Below are 12604 nucleotides of genomic sequence, written 5' to 3' on the forward strand. Positions count from 1 at the left end.
GTGAGTCCCTGTTGATCATCACTAGAAATCCAATTTAGAATCGGAATCTCATTAGATTAGAACCAACATATGGCAATTAAAGGATCAGTTGAGATCCATCTCCATAGGTTACCTGTTCTGTATATGAGTGACACCAAGGGTTGTGGTACCATCCTGACCAATAAAGAGTGCAAGTCCAGCTTCTGTAATAGATATAGATACTAAGCATTAGCATTCTCTATTGAGTAATATGTCATGCTTTTACATTCTACATAGGCTAGGATTAATCTGTGTTCTTGAAAACAGCATCAAGTTCAAAGCACCTTCCATGGGAGGAGGGAGCTCAAATACTGAGCACAAGCTCTCCAGACAGAGATGTTCAAACCACATCCTGGCCATCCAGCCGTGTTTTCTTGACCCGAGTCAACTGACCGGCAACTCTGACTCTCTCCTTTGCCTCCGGGTTCTGACTGGCATGGCATCCAGTCTGGATGCCCCGCTTCATCGCCAGCTGCCTTCTCAGGGTGTCCTCTGATGAATCTGAAATACATTGTGGGGTTCACTTAGTTGTCCAGCTTGTTTCCCTTGTTCACATATCCCTCTAGGAGGCAGTGGCGGGTCACATACCCAGAGCCTGAATACTCAGACAGGTTGAGGTCGACCCACCTAATACAAATAACATGGAAATTGGGGAGATATTATTACTGAAGGTGTGAGAAAAAGTGATTCCCTACTCAAAAAACAACCCTCATGCATCTATACCTTCCATGTCTGCCAATCTAAAGGGTCTGGATAAGTGTAAGCAAGCCCTTACTATGCTAAACGTTTTGCATTTGTATTTATTTTGGATCCAAAGCAGCAGCTACTCTTGCTGGGGTCCAGCAAAATTAAGGCAGTTTATACCATTTTAAAAACATTACAATGCATTCACAGATTTCACAACACACTGTGTGCCCTCTGGCCCCTACTCCACCACTACCACATATCTACAGTACTAAATCCATGTGTATGTATAGTGTGTATGTTATTGTGTGTGTATGTGCATGTGTCTGTGCTAATGTTTGTGTTGCTTCACAGTCCCCGCTGTTCCATAATCTGTTTTTTAAATCAAATTTTACTGCTTGCGTCAATTACTTGGGGTGGCAGGTAGCCTCGTGGTTGGACTTGTAACCGAAAGGTTGCAAGATCTAATCCCAAGCTGACACTGTAAAAATATGTCGTTCTGCCCCTGAACAAGGCAGTTAACCCACTGTTCCTAGGCCGTCATTGAAAATAAGAATTTGTTCTTAAACTGACTTGCCTAGTTAAATTAAATACATTTAAAAAATTGATGTGGAATAGAGTTCCATGTAGTCATGGCTCTATGTAGTACTGTGTGCCTCCCATAGTCTGTTCTGGACTTGGGGACTGTGAAGAGGCCTCTTGTGGTATGCATGGGTGTCGGAGCTGTGTGCCAGTAGATTAGACAGACAGATCAGTGCATTCAACATGTCAGTACCTCTCACAAATAAATGTAGTGATGAAGTCAATCTCCCCTCCACTTTCAGCCAGGAGAGATTGACATGCATATTACTAATATTAGCTCTCTGTGTACATCCAAGGGCCAGCCATGCTGCCCTATTCTGAGCCAATTGCAATTTTCCTAACTCCTTTTTTATGGCACCTGACCACACGACTGAACAGTAGACAAGGTGTGACAAAACTAGGGCCAGTAGGACCTGCCTTGTTGATAGTGTTGTTAAGAAGGCAGACAGACATCTTCCCATCTTAGCTACTACTGCATCAATATGTTTTGACCATGACAGTTTACAATCTAGGGTTACTCCAAGCAGTTTAGTCATCTCAACTTGCTCAATTTCCACATTATTTATTACAATATTTAGTTGATGTTTTATGGTTTAGTGAGTGTTTTGTTCCAAATACAATGCGTTTAGTTTTAGAAATATTTAGGGATAACTTATTCCTTGCCACCCACTCTGAAACTAACTGCAGCCGTTTGTTGAATGTTGCAGTCATTTCAGTCGCTGTAGTAGCTGATGTGTATAGTGTTGAGTCATCCGCATACATAGAAACTAGCTTAACTCAAAGTCAGTGGAATGTCATTAGTCAAGATTGAAAAAAGCAAGGGGCCAAACAGCTGCCCTGGTGAATTCCTGATTCTAATTGGATTATATTTGAGAGGCTTCCATTAAAGAACACCCTCCGTGTTATGTTAGACAAGTAACAAGTAACTTTATCCACATTATTGCAGGGGGTGTAAAGCCATAACACATACATTTATCCAGCAGCAGACTATCATCAATAATGTAAAAAGCTGCACTGAAGTCTAACAAGACAGCCCCCACAATCATTTTATCAGCAATTTCTCTCAGCCAATCATCAGTCATTTGTGTAAGTGCTGTGCTTGTTGAGTAAGTGCTGTGCTTGTTCCCCATAAGCATGCTGAAGTTCTGTTGTCAAGTTGTTTACTGTGAAATAGCATTGTATCTGGTCAAACACAATTTTTTCCAGAAGTTTACTAAGGTTTGGCAATAGGCTGATTGGTTGGCTATTTGAGCCAGTAAAGGGGGCTTTACTATTCTTGGGTAGCAGAATGACTTTAGCTTCCATCCAGGCCTGAGGGCACACACTCTCAGTACCGTGCAGTATCGAAGAGCCCTTACTGCTGCTCGATCATCCTATTTTTCCAACTTAATTTAGGAAAATAAGAACAATCCGAAATTCCTTTTTGATACGGTCACAAAGCTAACTAAAAAGCAGCATTCCCCAAGAGAGGATGGTTTTCACTTCAGTAGTAATACATTCATGAACTTCTTTGAGGAAAATATCATGATTATTAGAAAGCAAATTACGGACTCCTCTTTAAATCTGCGTATTCCTTCAAAGCTCAGTTGTCCTGAGTCTGCACAACTCTGCCAGGACCTAGGATCAAGAGAGACACTCAAGTGTTTTAGTACTATATCTCTTGACACAATGATGAAAATAATCATGGCCTCTAAACCTTCAAGCTGCATACTGGACCCTATTCCAACTAAACTACTGAAAGAGCTGCTTCCTGTGCTTGGCCCTACATCGGATATGTACCAAACTCACTAAAAGTGGCAGTAATAAAGCCTCTCTTAAAAAAGCCAAACCTTGACCCAGAAAATATAAAAAACTATCAGCCTATATATAGTCTTCCATTCCTCTCAAAATGTTTTGAAAAGGCAGTTGAGCAGCAACTCACTGCCTTCCTGAAGACAAACAATGTATACGAAATGCTTCAGTCTGGTTTTAGACCCCATCATAGCACTGAGACTGCAATTGTGAAGGTGGTAAATGACCTTTTAATAGCATCAGACCGAGTTTCTGCATCGGTCCTCGTGCTCCAAGACCTTAGTGCTGCTTTTGATACCATTGATCACCACATTCTTTTGGAGAGATTGGAAACCCAAATTGGTCTATACGGACAAGTTCTGGCCTGGTTTAGATCTTATCTGTCGGAAAGATATCAGTTTGTCTCTGTGAATGGTTTGTCCTCTGACAAATCAACTGTAAATTTCGGTGTTCCTCAAGGTTCCGTTTTAGGACCACTATTGTTTTCACTATATATTTTACCTCTTGGGGATGTCATTCGAAAACATAATGTTAAGTTTCACTGATATGCGGATGACACACAGCTGTACATTTCAATGAAACATGGTGAAGCCCCAAAATTGCCCTCGCTAGAAGCATGTGTTTCAGACATAAGGAAGTGGATGGCTGCAAACTTTCTACTTTTAAGCTCGGACAAAACAGAGATGCTTGTTCTAGGTCCCAAGAAACAAAGAGATTTTCTGTTGAATCTGACAATTAATCTAAATGGTTGTACAGTCGTCTCAAATAGAACTGTGAAGGACCTCGGCGTTACTCTGGACCCTGATCTCTCTTTTGAAGAACATATCAAGACTGTTTCAAGGACAGATTTTTTTCCCATCTACGTAACATTGCAAAAATCAGAAACTTTCTGTCCAAAAATGATGCAGAAAAATGTATCCATGCTTTTGTCACTTCTAGGTTAGACTACTGCAATGCTCTACTTTCCAGCTACCCGGATAAAGCATTAAATAAACTTCAGTTAGTGCTAAATATGGCTGCCAGAATCCTGACTAGAACCAAAATATTTGATCATATTACTCCAGTGCTAGCCTCCCTACACTGGCTTCCTGTCAAGGCAAGGGCTGATTTCAAGGTTTTACTGCTAACCTACAAAGCATTACATGGGCTTGCTCCTACCTATAACTCTGATTTGGTCCTGCCGTACATACCTACACGTACGCTACGGTCACAAGACGCAGGCCTCCTAATTGTCCCTAGAATTTCTAAGCAAACAGCTGGAGGCAGGGCTTTCTCCTATAGAGCTCCATTTTTATGGAATGGTCTGCCTACCCATGTCAGAGACGCAAACTCGGTCTCAACCTTTAAGTCTTTACTGAAGACTCATCTCTTAAGTGGGTCATATGATTGAGTGTAGTCTGACCCAGGAGTGTGAAGGTGAACGGAAAGGCACTGGAGCAACGAACCACCCTTGCTGTCTCTGCCTGGCCAGTTCCCCTCTTTCCACTGGGACTCTCTGCCTCTAACCCTATTACAGGGGCTGAGTCACTGGCTTACTACTGGGGCTCTCTCATGCCGTCCCTGGAAGGGGTGCGTCACCTGAGTGGGTTGATTCACTGATGTGGTCATCCTGTCTGGGTTGGTGCCCTCCCTTGGGTTGTGCCGTGGCGGAGATCTTTTCAGGATGGTAAATTCGGTGGTTTAAGATATCCTTCTAGTGATTTGGGGGCTGTGCTTTGGCAAAGTGGGTGGGGTTATATCCTTCCTGTTTGGCCCTGTCCGGGGGTGTCCTCGGATGGGGCCACAGTGTCTCCTGTCCCCTCCTGTCTCAGCCTCCAGTATTTATGCTGCAGTAGTTTGTGTCGGGGGGCTAGGGTCAGTTTGTTATATCTGGAGTACTTCTCCTGTCCTATTCGGTGACCTGTGTGAATCTAAGTGTGCGTTCTCTAATTCTCTCCTTCTTTCTTTCTCTCTCTTGGAGGACCTGAGCCCTAGGACCATGCCCCAGGACTACCTGACATGATGACTCCTTGCTGTCCCCAGTCCACCTGGCCATGCTGCTGCTCCAGTTTCAACTGACCTGAGCCCTAGGGCCATGCCCCAGGACTACCTTACATGATGACTCCTTGCTGTCCCCAGTCCACCTGGCCATGCTGCTGCTCCAGTTTCAACTGTTCTGCCTTACTATTATTCGACCATGCTGGTCATTTATGAACATTTGAACATCTTGGCCATGTTCTGTTATAATTTTCACCCGGCACAACCAGAAGAAGACGGGCCACCCCACATATGCTCTCTCTAATTCTCTCTTTCTTTCTCTCTCTCGGAGGACCTGAGCCCTAGGACCGTGCCCCAGGACTACCTGACATGATGACTCCTTGCTGTCCCCGGTCCACCTGACTGTGCTGCTGCTCCAGTTTCAACTGTTCTGCCTTGTTATTATTCGACCATGCTGGTCATTTATGAACATTTGAACATCTTGGCCATGTTCTGTTATAATCTCCACCCGGCACAGCCAGAAGAGGACTGGCCACCCCACATAGCCTGGTTCCTCTCTAGGTTTCTTCCTAGGTTTTGGCCTTTCTAGGGAGTTTTTCCTAGCCACCGTGCTTCTACACCTGCATTGCTTGCTGTTTGGGGTTTTAGGCTGGGTTTCTGTACAGCACTTTGAGATATCAGCTGATGTACGAAGGGCTATATAAATACATTTGAATTGATTTGATTTGATCAACATACATACAGTTCCACTTCAGTTCCACAGGCTAGACCTCCTCCACCTCCACCACTAGAGTGATGCCAAGGGGCCCAGGATTTCCTTCTACCTCAACCACAGGGTTGGCAAAGGGTATTTCCTTTCCTCTACCACCACATGGATGTCAAGGGCCCCAGGATTTCTTCCCTTCACCACAGATGCCAAGGGACCCAGAATTTCTTCCCTATTCCTCGACCACAGGGATGTCCAATATGGAGTAAAGCAATTATGCTTTAGCGAGCTCACATTTCAGAGAGAGAGAGAGAAAGCGAGTGAGAGACAGAGAAAGATTTGTTTTAGGTGTGTAGCTCTCTTCCAGTTTCCAATTAGTTACAGCTATTCATATCTGTGAAATGATTTTAACACCGATTTCCATTTGTGACAGGTGCTATGATGAGCATATTTTTCTTAACTGCATTGATGGTTAAGGGCTTGTAAGTAAGCATTTCACTGTAAGGTCTACCTACACCTGTTGTATTAGGCGCATGTGACAAATACAATTTGATATCTTGGTTATCCAGGTGTGCCTGAGGGTAAGTGCCCTTTTGGACAATAAATATTCACTCTACTCTCGTAAACAAGCCCGATTGGGCTGGTGAGGAAAATAAAGGGTCCACTATTGTCCATTCTAAATCCTGTCATCAGGCTTCCAACCATGCTTTTTCTTTGTTCCTCTAGCTAATGGAACAACAGTGCATTCGGAAAGTATTCAGACCACTTGACTTACCACATTTTGTTACGTTATATCCTTATCGGGGCGGCAGGTAGCCTAGTGGTTAGAGCGTTGGACCAGTAACCGAAAAGTTGCTAGATTGAATCCCCGAGCTGACAAGGTAAAAATATGTTGTTCTGCCCCTGAAGAAGGCAGTTATCCCACTGTACCTAGGCTGTCATCATAAATAAATAAGAATTTGTTCTTAACTGACTTGCCTAGTAAAAAGTCAAATAAAATAAAATTGTAAAATGGATTCAATTATGTTTTCCTCATCAATCTACCACAATACCCCATAATGACAAAGCAAATCAGGTTTTTATACATTTTTGGAAATTATATCACATGTCCATAAGTATTCAGACTCTTTACTCAGTACTTTGTTGAATCACCTTTGGCAGTGATTACAGCCTCAAGTCTTCTTGGGTATGACACTACAAGCTTGGCACACCTGTATTTGGGGAGTTTCTCCCATTATTCTCTGCTGATCCTCTCAGGCTCTGTCAGGTTGGATGGGGACCGTTGCTGCACAGCTATTTTCAGGTCTCTCCAGAGATGTTCGATCAAGTTCAAGTCCGGGCTCTGGCTAGGACTCTCAAGGACATTCAGAGACTTGTCCTAAAGCCACTCCTATTTTGTATTTGTTGTGTGCTTAGGGTCGTTGTCCTGCTGGAAGCTGAACCTTCACTCCAATCTGAGGTCTGTAACGTAACAATCTCTGCTGGCATCACAATCACATCTTTCTTGTGAAATTCACAGCTTGTTTCTAGCCTAAAGCGTCAATGAGTTAAACATCACCATACACTGAATGTACAAAATATTAGGAACACCTTAATATTGAGTTTCACCCCCCTTATAACCTCAGAACAGACTAAATTATTCGAGGCATGGACTCTACAAGGTGTCGAAAGCGTTCCACAGCGATGCTGGCTCATGTTGACTCCAATGCTTCCCATGGTGATGTCAAATTGGCTGGATGTCCTTTGGGTGGTGGAGCATTCTTAATACACATGGGAAACTGTTGAGCATGAAAAACCCAGCAGCATTGCAATTCTTGACATACTCAAACCAGTGTGCCTGGAACCTACTACCATAAAGATAGGATAGCAGCAGCGTAAACAAGGGTGGGGGCCATGCAAATAGTCTGGGTAACCATTTGATTAGCTGTTCAGGGAGTCTTATGGCTTGGGGGTAGAAGCTGTTGAAGCCCTTTGGACCTAGACTTGGTGCTCCGGTATTGCTTGCCATGTGGTAGCAGAGAGAACAGTCTATGACTAGGGTGGCTGGAGTCTGACAATTTTTAGAGCCTTCCTCTGACAGTGCCTGGTATAGAGGTCCTGGATGGCAGGAAGCTTGGCCCCAGTGATGTACTGGGCTGTACGCACTACCCTCTGTCGTGCCTTGCGGTCGGAGGCGGTTGCCATACCAGGCAGTGATGCAACCAGTCAGGATGCTCTCGATTGTGCAGCTGTAGAACTTTGAGGACCCATGCCAAATATTTTCAGTCTCCTGAGGGGGAATAGGTTTTGTCGTGCCCTCTTCACGACTGTCTTGGTATGCTTGGACCATGACAGTTTGTTGGTGATGTGGACACCAAGGAACTTGAAGCTCTCAACCTGCTCAACTACAGCCCTGTCGATGAGAATGAGGGAGTGCTCGGTCTTCCTTTTCCTGTAGTCCACAATCATCTCCTTTGTCTTGATCACGCTGAGGGAGAGGTTGTTGTCCTGGCAACCACACCACCAGATCTCTGTCTCGTCGTTGTCGGTGTCATCAGCAAACTTAATGATGGTGTTGGAGTCTTGCCTGTCCGTGCAGTCATGAGCGAACAGGGAGTACAGGAGGGGACTGAGCATGCACCCCAGTCTGTGCTAGCAAAACAGTCCTGTAGCTTAGCATCTGCTTCATCAGACCACTTTTTTAATTGACCGAGTCACTGGTGCTTCTTGCTTTAGTTTTTGCTTGTAAGCAAGAATCAGGAGGATAGAATTATGGTCAGATTTGCCAAATGGAGGGCGAGGGAGAGCTTTGTATGTGAGTGTGGAGTAGGTGGTGTAGAGTTTTTTTCCCCTCTGGTTGCCCATTTAACATGCTGATAGAAATGAGGTAAACAGAGTTAAGTTTGCCTGCATTAAAGTCCCCGGCCACTAGGAGAGCTGCCTCTTGATGAGCGTTTTCCTGTTTGCTTATGGCCATAAACAGCTAGTTCGTGCCAGCATCGGTTTGTGTTGCTAGACAGCTACAAATAATTTAGATTAAAAACTCTCTTGGTAAATAGTCTTGTCAACAGCTTATCATCAGATCGCCACACCTTGTCTTACCAGAGGCTACGGTTCTATCCTGCCGATAGTTTATAAACTGCCAGCTGTATGTTATTCATGTCGTTATTCAGCCACGACTCGGTGAAACATAAGATATGACAGATTTTCAAGTCACATTGTTAGGATATACGTGCTTGTAGTTCATCTATTTTATTAGCCAATGATTGTACGTTGGCTAAGGAAAATTACTCACTCGCCGCTGTCTCCTCACAAGGCACCCCGATCTTCGTCCTCTATCTCTTCGTCCTCTATCTCTGTCTCTTTCTCCTGCGAATTACGGGGATGAGGGCTTTGTCAGGTGTCTGGACTAAATCCCTCTCGTCCGACTCTTTAAAGAAAAATAATTGTCTTTTAAAACGAGGTGAGTCATCGTTGTCCTGATTTCTAAAAGCTCTTTTCGGAGACAGTGGAATAAACTTTATGTACAAAATAAGTTACAAATAAAAAAAAACAATTGCACAATTGGTTATGAGACTAAAACGGCAGCCATTCTCTCCGGTGCCATTCTTTGTCCTCACAGCATGATGCTGCCACCATGCTTCACTGTACGGTGGAGCCAGGTTTCCTCCAGATGTGACGCTTGGCATTCATGCCAAAGAGTTCAGTCTTGGTTTCATCAGACCAGAGAATATTTTCTTATGGTCAGTCTTTATGTGTGTTTTGGCAAACTCCAAGGGGGCTGTCAAAAGCCTTTTACTGAAGAGTGGCTTCCGTCTGGCCACTTTACCATAAAGGCCTGATTGATGGAGTGCTGCAGAGATGGTTGTCCTTCTGGAAGGTTCTCCCAACTCCACAGAGGAACTCTGGAGCTCTGTCAGTGACCAAGGCCCTTTTCCCCCAATTACTCTAGGAAGATTCTTGGTGGTTGCAATCTCATCCATTTAAAAATGGAGTCCACGGTGTTCTTGGGGACCTTAACACAGTGGTACAGCATTGAATACGCTTCCTCAGATCTGTGCCTTGAACTTCGAACAATTTCTTCAAACCTCATGGATTGGATTTTGCTCTGACATGCACTCTCAACTGTTGGACCTTGTATAGACAGGTATGTGCCTTTCCAAATCATGTCCAATCAATTGAATTTACCACAGGTGGACTCCAATCAATTTGTAAAAACATCAGGGATGATCAATGGAAACAAGATGCACCGGAGCTCAATTTCAAGTCTCATAGCAAAGGGTCTGAATACTTAGGTAAATAAATTATTTCTGTTTTATTTTTAGTAACCTGTTTTTGCGTCGCCATTTTGAGGTATTGTGTAGATTGATGAGGAAAATGTTTTATTTAATACATTTTAGAATAAGGCAGTAACGTAACAAAATGTGCAGTGTTAAGGGGTCTGAGTACTTTCTGAATGCATAAAAAAATGATTAACACCCTTGACTTTTTCCACATTTTGTTAATTTAAAATGTATTAAATTGAGATTGTGTCACTGGCCTACACACAATACCCCATAAGTAGATTTATGTTTTTAGAATTAAAAACAAAAACTGAAATATCTTTAGTCAATAAGTATTCAACCACTTTCTGATAGTAAGCCTAAATAAGTTCAGGAGTAAAATGTTGCTTAACCAGTCACATAAATTGCATGGACTCAATGTGTGCAAGTGTTTAACATGATTTTTTAAAATGACTACCTCATCTCTGTACCCCACACATACAATTATCATCATTGAATTTGAAACAGATTCAACCAAAAGACCAGGGAGGTTTTCCAAAGCCTCGCAAAGAAGGCCACCTATTGGTGGATGGGTGAAAAAAAAGCAGACATTGAATATCCCTTTGGGAATGGTGAAGTTATTACACTTCAGACGGGTATCACTACAAAGATACAGCCATCTTTCCTAATTCAGTTGCCGAAGAAGAAGGAAACCACTCAGAAATTCACCATGAGGCCAATGGTGACTTTAATGACTGTGATAGAAAACTGAGAATGGATCACCATTGTAGTTACTCCACAATACTAACCTAAATGACAGGGTGAAAAGGAGGAAGCCTGTACAGAATAAAAAATATTCCAAAACATGCATCCTGTTTGCAACAAGGCACTGAAGTAAAATACTGCAAAAAAATGTGTCAAAGCATAAAAAAATATTGTCCTGGTATTTATACTTTCTGAAGGCACAAAATGGGAAGCTTCACTATTCCTCCAATCTCTAACTCTCAAAAGTTTGTATCCCTAAAGACAGCATGGGCTTGTTTTACAGATAGATTGCATCAGTACTGTACTACATTGTGCTCTAGTCCATAAATAGTCCATTCCCAACATCACAGAACCAAATGTAGGACTTCACTAAGGAAACCAGTCCAGAGCCCTTATTACCATAATCCAAAGTAATAAAAAAAGACCAACATTGTTTATTTTTTATTTTCTATAAAAGAGATGAGTTTAATCCATGATCATAACAGATTTAATCATTGACCGACAGACCACTCACATACCAAACAATAAATCAAGGAAAATGTTACACAAAACCTCCCTCAAAAACAAGACCAAAAATGTAACACAAAATAAAATACCTGAATAAAGCAAAGTCTCTGCTGAGCACATTCTGAAGAATCCATATCTATGGCACATAACTTCCATCAGTTACCATGGGGATAAAATTAAGGAATTAATAAAAGGCTTGAAGGAATGAAAAAGTATTTTACTTTTTCATAACTTGTCTAACAAAACTAAATTATATGTAGGCTATTCATATATGGTGGAATTCATCAAAATGACTGACTTTAGCCAAGAAACTCGTTCTCTTGTAGCATTTTGTATATTAATCTTCATCTCTGTTTAAAATGCTTTTCTACAAAGGGACACATGCGTCCCTGCGCCACATACTAAAATCATACATACACACTCATCCACACAAACATTCTGACACACAAATGCTAAAGTGGAGCGGCACAGAGACATGTCTACTTAAAACTGTACTGATTGAAAATTATAAAGTAGTTGAGTCAAGTGTACACTCATACCACAGAAGTCCAGCTAAAACTAGATTTAAACCTGAATATCGTTAATTGGGTCAAATATAAAATGCTGAATTTTCCTTTTTACACAAGCTTATCCTAAATCTCCCTCCCCATCAAATATTACACCTCCCCTTCCGTATCCACCACAAGTGTAATATATGCCAACTAGAATCATAGAACAATACAGGCACTGGAGAATTACACCATAAGAGAAAACGCAGAGGACCGGGTCAGAGGTCAACTCGTCGTGACCCTCGACCTGTGACGCCAACAGAATTAGAACTCACATGTATCCACTAGAATCGAACAAGAAAAATTACAGAAATCAGAGCTGTTTTTGTAGAATTTTCTAGAACATATGTCGTCAAATTTTATGCAATTTCCGTATTTCTCAAATTTGTACAGCTAAAAGTTTCCCTCTGATTAATTGTAGTCACAATATTAACAGCAAGACTCACGCAGACTAGCCAGGAGGTGGAGCTCTCTTTTAGTCTCTGCATTAGTAAAGTCTGGAAGGTGGAGGTACATCCCAAACAGCACCCTATTCCCTATATAGTACACTACAGTACCCTGGTCAAAAGTAATGCTGCATCCTGGAACTACATCGATGAGTAGTGTCTCATCTGTTCTTATAAGAGCCCAATAAAGTTGCTGTTAGAACTAATTATGTTTTGAGGTTTGCCTCTTACCCCATTCCTTGTCCCCCAAATGACAAAGTAGAGTAGCAGGCTCGCTACCAGATTAGAACCCTTTGGATATATTCTAATAACCATACCAGCACAACACTTATATTGCAT

This window comes from Oncorhynchus gorbuscha, linkage group LG26, assembly GCF_021184085.1.
Source record: "Oncorhynchus gorbuscha isolate QuinsamMale2020 ecotype Even-year linkage group LG26, OgorEven_v1.0, whole genome shotgun sequence".
Taxonomy (NCBI): Eukaryota; Metazoa; Chordata; class Actinopteri; order Salmoniformes; family Salmonidae; genus Oncorhynchus; species Oncorhynchus gorbuscha.